This window comes from Lipotes vexillifer, unplaced genomic scaffold (genome assembly GCF_000442215.2).
Source record: "Lipotes vexillifer unplaced genomic scaffold, Lipotes_vexillifer_v1.1 scaffold1017, whole genome shotgun sequence".
NCBI lineage: Eukaryota > Metazoa > Chordata > Mammalia > Artiodactyla > Lipotidae > Lipotes > Lipotes vexillifer.
The window spans coordinates 2,148,752-2,157,015 of NW_006772141.1; the positions used below are offsets into that span (position 1 = coordinate 2,148,752).

Below are 8,264 nucleotides of genomic sequence, written 5' to 3' on the forward strand. Positions count from 1 at the left end.
ACACATTTATATATATTTATATTCATATATATATGTATGTATAGTATATATATATATATATATATATATATAGTATCTATATAGTGCTCATAAGGTGCCAGCCTCCTTGAAATCCTCTCAGCAGCCCTATGAAGCAGGTACAATTAATGTCCCCATTTTACAGAGGAGGAAACTGAGTCAAGCAGAGGTAAGTGATTATCCAAAGTCTCACAGGTAAGCAGGAGAACAGGGATTCAAGCCCAGGCAGCCTGGCCCCAGAGTTGTACTTTTAACCTCTAGCAAGTGTGACCTGCCTAGACGAATGAACATCGGACTGGACATTGGATTGGAGATGGACTGAATTGGACAAGTTGCCCAGATGCAGCTCATTGAGTAAGATTTCTGTTGCGCTCACCCCTCCTCCCCATCTACCCCAACCCCTAAGTTATTCTGCAGGCAATATGACCCCAAGGGGTACTGGAACGCATTGCTTTGACCTCCTCTTTGCTGCTGGAGATGACCCATCTGGCTATCCTTCTTGTGACTCAGAGGTTATTTTCCCTGGAAATGTTTGCCGTGAGCCTTACTCAGCTCCTTGGCCCAGTCGTCTTCTAGTGGGACATCAGGGCTTCAGGCTGGGGCCAAGGTCCCCAGACACCCACACCTGCCTCTGGAGGAGCAAGCACGAATGACTCTGCTTGCACTAGATCCTGGGGACAGAGGGTGGAAGGATGCCTTAGGAAGAACCCAGGTGCTTTCACCTGGACCTTAGTGGGAGATGCTTAAGAGTGAAGACTTTGGGACACCAGTTGCTTCCCAGCTGATGACCTTGGGTGATCTGACCCCTCGTGGGGCCTCAGCTTTCCCATCTACAACCTGAGATGATTCCTAAGGTTCTTCTTGTTTTATTTTTATTTTTTAATTGTTTTTTATACATAGGATTTTATTTTGCACTGCTATAACAATTTCATAGTCCAAGGGAGAAAAAGAAAAAGAAGGATAAAACCACCACACTGAGCAAATTACTAAAGCTTTTCTACTTTTAACAGGATTTTCCATCTGGTAGGTTTATTGTCATATCCCCTTCAAAATCGACAAGATTATAGGTTGCCACTGAAAGAAAAATTTTACACAGTCACTGTACATCAAGGTTGAAAAACTGTCCTGCGTGAAAAATATACTTAGCAATCATGTGAATAAAAGAAAAAGAAAATGTGATTGTGTTCAAGGAAAGATTAAAGTCCCCGTAATGTGCCATCTAAATGTGGACACTCACTCCTCCTGGAGTCTCTCAGGTGGGGGGAGTTCTTTCTTCCGCCCACCTCACTCATTATACTGTGTTTTTACCCAACAGTATGCATTAAGGCAAATAAATCCTTTTCTGAAGAGGTCTTAAAGAAACTGTGGACAAATAGCAAACTTTTGGCATTAAAACAGGTTAACACATACATAGCCTTTAGGATGTACATTAAGCATATTTCTCTTGGACTAGTGACAAGAAAAAGATGAACATGCTTGTTAACAATGTCAAAAAGTTTAAAATTCAGTGTCCAAGCAATTCCTAATGATGCTTCTGTAGCTGTAAGCTCTAAACAGTATAGAATTTATGCAAATGCATTAAAGAATCCAAGCTTGGCAAATTACACCCAAGCAGGTTATTAAACTATATATACAGAAAGTAAATGATAAATACAGAATTAAAAGAGTCCTTCTGTTTTCCTTAAAGCCTTGAAAATTGACAAACTTTTGAGGACAATTCCATGATATTAAACAGTAGGTAACCACAGGTGTGGGGAAACCTAACTACACAAACCGATTTAAAATACTCAAGATGACTTTGTAGTGTTCAATACAATTCAGTTCGTAGGTAAGGGCACAAGACAACATTGAACAAAAATAATCACGTCAATTGACCTAGAAATCAAACGCAAATAGATATGAATACAATCTCCAAAATCTGTCTTTTTAAGTGAGCATTAACTATTTATTCAAAGTTACACAAGAATTTGAAGGATTAAAGTCTTCTTCTGGGACATAAAGCCATTTCGAAGAGTTTCATGTCTCAGCTGAGCAGGTGGGTGAAAGAATAGGTGAGTAGCCCCTTCTGGGCAGGGAGACAGTAAAAACAGACTCAACAGCAGCCTCCCCCGGCCTGCTGTCCTCCCTGACTGCCTGCGTGCGTGGCGTTAGTAGCAGCAGGCTGAGGGCCAATTTTAATGCCATTTGCCTCATTATTAATGTCAAAGACTCCTTCTTGGATTTTTTCATAAATTTCTTTTGCTGTATTAATAAATGCCTCTTCTACGTTAGAACCAGTCTTAGCAGAAGTTTCCATGAAGATAAGTCCATGTTCTCGTGCAAAAGCTTCACCTTCTTTTTTTACTTCGCTTCTAAATTCTAAATCACTTTTATTTCCAATAAGCCTAATGACCATGTTGGAATTGGAATGCTGGCGGGCATATTCTAACCAGGTTGTCAAGTGGTTGAATGTGTCTCTCCTTATAATATCATACACTAGTAAAGCCCCTGCAGCACCTCTGTAATACGATGGATGGATGGAACGAAAGGGCTCCTGACCTGCTGTATCCCGAATCTGAAGTTTTATCTGTTTCCCATCAATAGTTTTCATTCGAGCATCGAATTCTACACCAATAGTAAGGTCATGCACTGGCTGAAACCTCTTGTCTGGAAACTGTAGCAATAAGCATGATTTACCAACGCCTGTGTCGCCGATGATAACGTACCTGAACAGACAGGCGTAGGCCACGGCCGCGGCCGCCCGGCGCCAGGGCGCGCGGCTCCCGTTCCGCCGCGCCCCTCACCACGGCGCCGCTCGGCCTCGAAACGCCAGGCTCCGCCCGCCGCCGCCGCCGCCGTCGTCGTCAGCCGCCTGGAGTGATGGGCCGAGAGGAAGCGGGGGAAATCGACACCGTCGGAGCCAAGGGAGACGGCGCCCAGCGGAGCCCAGCTGAACAATAACAGCGGCCCCGGCGCCTCCGCCCCTCCTCCCTCTTCTGGTTTTAACAGCCCCCGAGTCTGACCATTGTCTTCCGCCCAGATCCTCCGATGGCTCCTGGATCCCTAGGTCTGTCTCTGGTCTCTTTTCAAAAGCAGGTAGCACAGCTGGGTGATTCTTCAATGCAACATGCATTGCTACAGGGAGGACGTCGGCTAATACCTTCTACTGCTCCAAACAAAATAGCCTTACAGTCTTTTATTATATTTTTTTAAGAGGAGAATAAAAATGGAGAAGTAAGTACCCTGGTAGAATGTTGACGTTGCCTTCCTGGTTGAATCTAGGGGAGAATCACTGCTGAAAAAAAATGCCAACAAAATGTATCTTCTTATTTTTTAGGTTGAGAGTGAAATGGTGCATTTTCTAGGCAGTTACAGCTTCAAGACAAGTTTCCTATCTCCCCTGGTGGTAAGATGGCCACCCCTAAGCCCCTACCATGAAAAAAGTCTGTGGCAACCACTGTAGGGACACAAAGAGATAAACAAATTAGTGCAGCAAGGCCTTCCAGGTATTGTGATAAAGGTCTTTATAAATCATGATGGGGACACAAAGGAGAATCGGCTCCTCTTGGGTGGACGGTTGGGCACACATCTGCTATTAGTTAGGACAAGTAACCCTAGCTGCTGTGAAAATCATGCCCCAAATTTCAGTAGCTTAATGCAATACAAATTGACGTCTCACTCCAATGTCGGCATTCTTGCTTAGGGGCGGTCTTTCCCCCCACCATCCTGGGACCCTTCCACACTGTGGCTGTGCCATCCCCTGGGGCCTTGGAGTCTGCTGCTGGATCCTCTGTCTCTGGCTTGGAGATGGGAGAGGAGAGAGACCAAGCCCGAGAGGTTCTCATGGGCTACGTTGTGAGCGACTCTCCTCACTTCTAGCTCACAGTCCAGAACTCAGGGACCCAGGTGCATCCAGCTGCAGAGGAAGATGAGAAATGGCGTCTAGCTGCATGCACAAGACGAAAGGAAGTAGGTTTGGAGCTGTCAGTCTCCACCACGAGCCTCCACACCAAATCCATCTTGTTCCCCTGCAGGTATGTGAGTGCACACTCCCATCTGAGTGTGCACTCTGCGGGGGTGGTCGGCCGTCTGGGTTGCAGCTCCGCTTCTTATTTAGAATTCCAGGCTGGAGCAGAAGGTTTTGGGCTTAAAAGGTGCTCTGTACGTTTCTGTTGGCAGGTTGATGAGTGCATGAATGCTTGAGCTGGATCTTATTTGAATTTAATATAATTTTGAACTAACACTATGATTTGCACAGGCAATGCTTCATTGTATACGAGAAGAGTTCTAACTGGCAAAGGAAAATTCTTTGAATGTAAAGGACCTTTATCCCTTGCAAGCCTACCTGTCCTGACCATCAGATCAAGTCTTAACACCGTCATTCATGGGATGGCAGACTAGGGAGATGGTAGACGGAGTGCGCCGTATGAGTTCAACTAGCCTGTATGCTATCGTAGCATGAGTCTAAAACCCTTATCTACAATAGGGTGGCAAATATCATCATTCTATGCAAAAAAGATGACTTTTTCTTTGGTAATAACTCTCATTTGGGGGCTCACGGTGGTAACCGTGGTAGGTCAGGACCTCCCCCTCCAAGGGCCATTTGCCATTAAGTAAAGACAAGGAAAGGATAGTGGGAGTAACAGCAGCTGCTGTTAAGGAGACCTTGAAATATTATCTAGACCAAAGTTTCTTAACTTCAGCACTATTGACATTCCGGGCTGGACCACTCTTTGTGGTGGGGTCTTTCCTGTGCCCTGTAGGGTTTTCAGCTGCATCCCTGACCTCCATCCACTAGATGCCAGTGGCACCCTCACACACACATCCGAGTTGTGATGACTTAAAATGTCTCCAGACACGGCCAAATGCCCTTGGGGATCAGAATCACTGGAGTAGAGAACCCCTGATGTAGGGAATCCCTGATGAGACGTGAAGATGTGGGGCCACATTTCCTAGTTCTTGCTCCTGCTCTCTTTAAGGCACAGCACACGAATCCCCAGGCACTATTGTACCTGTTTAAGGAAAATGTGGCTGAGAACTCTACCTGAGCTGTCAGCATCCCCTACCTCCTGAGCAAAATGTCGGGTTGGAGGGATGGGGGTGAGCCATCCAGGCTGCCTTGAAGGGTCCATTCCAGCAAGATTGTTCCATGCTGACGTGTTTCACCAGGCAGCATCCACAGAGTCCATCCTGATGGAACCTAAAAGGGCATCTCTCCAGTCAGGTTCAGGGGACTTGGTCAGTTCCAGCTACTTATGGAGAGAACCCCCCAGAACCAGGAGACACAAAAGCCAGCACATTCCTCAATCACTGCAGCTACCAGAGGGGCATCACCCTTCTCTGCACCCATTGCCTGAACTCAGAGAACAGAGAGCTTTGCTGAGTGTGACTCCTTTACCTTCGATAACAAAGCTTGTCGAGGGCTTTCTGGGTCATGACTCTTCACGTCTGATGTCCTCCTTGTTTCAGCTCAACAACCTTGGAAGTTTCATAGAGTGAAGATAACTAGCTCCATTTTATAGATGAGTAGACTGAGATGAAGGGAGGTTGAGTGACTTTTCCAACAAGAACTCAAACCTCAAATCATTCAAATCTCAAATGATGGTCCTTTGAGTCCAGGTCCAAGGGCTGTTTCTACACTTGCAGAGCTGCTGTTCACAAAGTTAGGTGGGATTTGGGGCTGTTCAATCCCTGCAGTCATTTGCCATGGTGAACTCTGGGGACATGTATCTGTCTCTCCCTCCCTTAGGCAGGATGCCCTGGGGGTGGGAACAGGATCTCTGGGATCTGACAGCCGTGTTCATGTTTTAGCTCTGCCGGGCCCATACCTTCTCACCTTGAGCAAATGGCTTAACTTGCCTGACCCTCAGTTTCCCCACCTGCAAAACGAGGATAATAATAGTCACTACCTCCCCTGCTTGTTGTGAAGATGCCACGCGGAGCCGTCAGCACAGTGCTCGGCTGCTGTCCTGCCCACTCCCCGTGAGCTGTGATTGTCTCTTGACTTTTTTTCTACCAGTTAACACAGCTGGCTCTGCTCTCCATAAAACGGGGGTGAACCCCTTATAGCAGAATGGGTATTGTTTTTGTTTTTGAGAAATGTAATTAAAATCTGGAAAGAGTTCACTAAATTCCAGACAGAAGATAAGCCCTCTTTATGTGGCTTGTCCCCTGAGTCTGTGGCATACACCATTCTTTAAAATATTCTCTCTCTCTCTCTCTCTCTGAGCAATTAGCGTTTATCAATTTAGCCATTTTTAATGAAACAGGTGATTAGGGCTCAGTAAGCTGGCAACGTAAAGTAAGTAGAGGGCATGGAGGGTGGGAGTCCAGCTCAAAGGGAGGCCGGGGGGTTAACTGCATCTTTCAGAGGGTCTTGGAGGGGTTCAGGAGGAACAGGACACTGGGACACGTGGATGATCGAGGGCTGGAAGGGCGCTCCTGTCAGCCTGGAATTGAACAGCAGGCATCGCACTCGTATTCACGTCTGAGCCTCACAACCACCTAATGATGAGGAATGACTCTTCAGGAAGGTCTGAAAACCCCAGCCTGTCTCCAGTGAACTGATGGATTTATGGGCTTTTCAGTGCTGAGGTCCTTTAATTTGTTATCCCAGATTTTGTGCCTTGTATATTATTATCTCCATTGACAGATGGGGAAATCGAGGCCCAGACTAGTTAAGTGTCTTAAACTGAAGCAGCTGTTTACTGCTTAAAGCAGCAGAGCTTTGTGGACACCAAGGCCTACTCCTTACGCGGCACCGAGCTGTGTCTCAGCCTCTATCAGAATAAGGTGGGACAGCCAGAAACGAGGTGGGTCTGGACCAAAGGAAAGACAATGACATCTTTCTGGGGAGAGAGCTTGCTGATGCATTCAATGGAGAAACAAGTTTCACAGCATTTAGCACTTAGCATTTTGCATTCCTCCCGGCGTGGGCAGTCCTAGGTTTGGGAGACAGAGACGAATTAGATGGATGGGAACCAGAGGGGCTGAGTGGAGGCAAAATGGAAAAGAAGCCAACGTTCGGAAGGAAGGAGTGATCCTCAGGGCATGGACAACTGAGCAAAACAGTGGGCATCCAGAATACATTTGGAGAAGGAGAGACAGAAGCTGAGTATGTAGTCCAAGCACCTTCCTAGTTAGAATAACCAGAGGGATTTTGCAGCGAAAATGAGAAGCGGGGAGTGAGAGTGATTTCTGTAACTCAGACCGTGGTAATGCTCATCAAAGACTTAACATTCAGTTCTCCAAACAGCCAGGAAAGGGAACCATTTGATCCCTATTTACTTTCTGTTTCTAGACTCTGTTGTGTCCCCCTTCTCAGAGCCACAAGGAGAATTTCAGAAGGCATCACCTGTGTTAAGCCAGCAGGCCGTGGCTTCCATGTGACTCTTTTGATGCACTTAAATGGTCCATTTCCCAGTTATTGTTAAGACTATTATTAAGAATGTTTTATGTGAAGGAGAAACTATTTTCTCTCTTAATCAAGTTTTCTACCTTGGTCTGTAAAATAGAAACTTTTTTTTCTTTTGGAAATGTTGGAAAGTGGCTTCCACCCTTTAGTCCACTCCTGTCAATTGATTACTTCTGGATGCAGGAAGAACGACTTAATTGGCTGGAGGGATGGGTAAAGGGGCTGTACATGAGTGTCTTGGACCCTTCTGGGCTCTTTCTATTGGCCTCTGCAGACTCTAGAGGGTAGAGCTTTCCTCCCACTGCTCTCCATGGGGTAAGCAGCCCTGGTAACTCACTAGACGCTTTCCTGGCCCCTCTGTGATTGGCAGGGTATGAGTTGGCTCCAATTCTCCTCTAGCTACTTGACTCCCCCACTGTGTAATTCCATGATCTGGGCTTCCCGGAGCAGGTGACAATGATGCTGAGATGTGAAGAACTCTTAGAAATTAGTCATGTGAAGATAGATAGAAAGGAAGCTGAAAAAGGACAAGTAAAACGTTTTGACAATGACATGGGTGGCCTGATCTAGGAAAGACCATGAATTTTTAGCAGACCTAATCAATGCAGCTTGCTGTAGGGATGATGAGACTGGAATGGATCATCTCCAAAGCCCCCAGTGGGTCTACGATGGGATATGCTAAAACCGGCTAGACCAGTGTCTCTACTGCTGGACACATACAGCCACCATCTACTCGACATTCCACTTAAATGCCTCGCAGGCACCTCAAACTCAAATGGACAAAAGTTGATGTCGTATTTTTCCTCCACGTAGGCTTCTCTCCCCGAGTTCCCTCTCCCAACTGATGGCTCCA

General features: G+C 46.2%; 1 pseudogene; it reads right to left on the minus strand.

Moving 5' to 3' along the window:
- Positions 1–2,110: 2,110 nt before the first annotated feature.
- LOC103085564 (ras-related protein Rab-2A pseudogene) lies at positions 2,111–2,740 on the minus strand (annotated as a pseudogene).
- Positions 2,741–8,264: the final 5,524 nt, after the last annotated feature.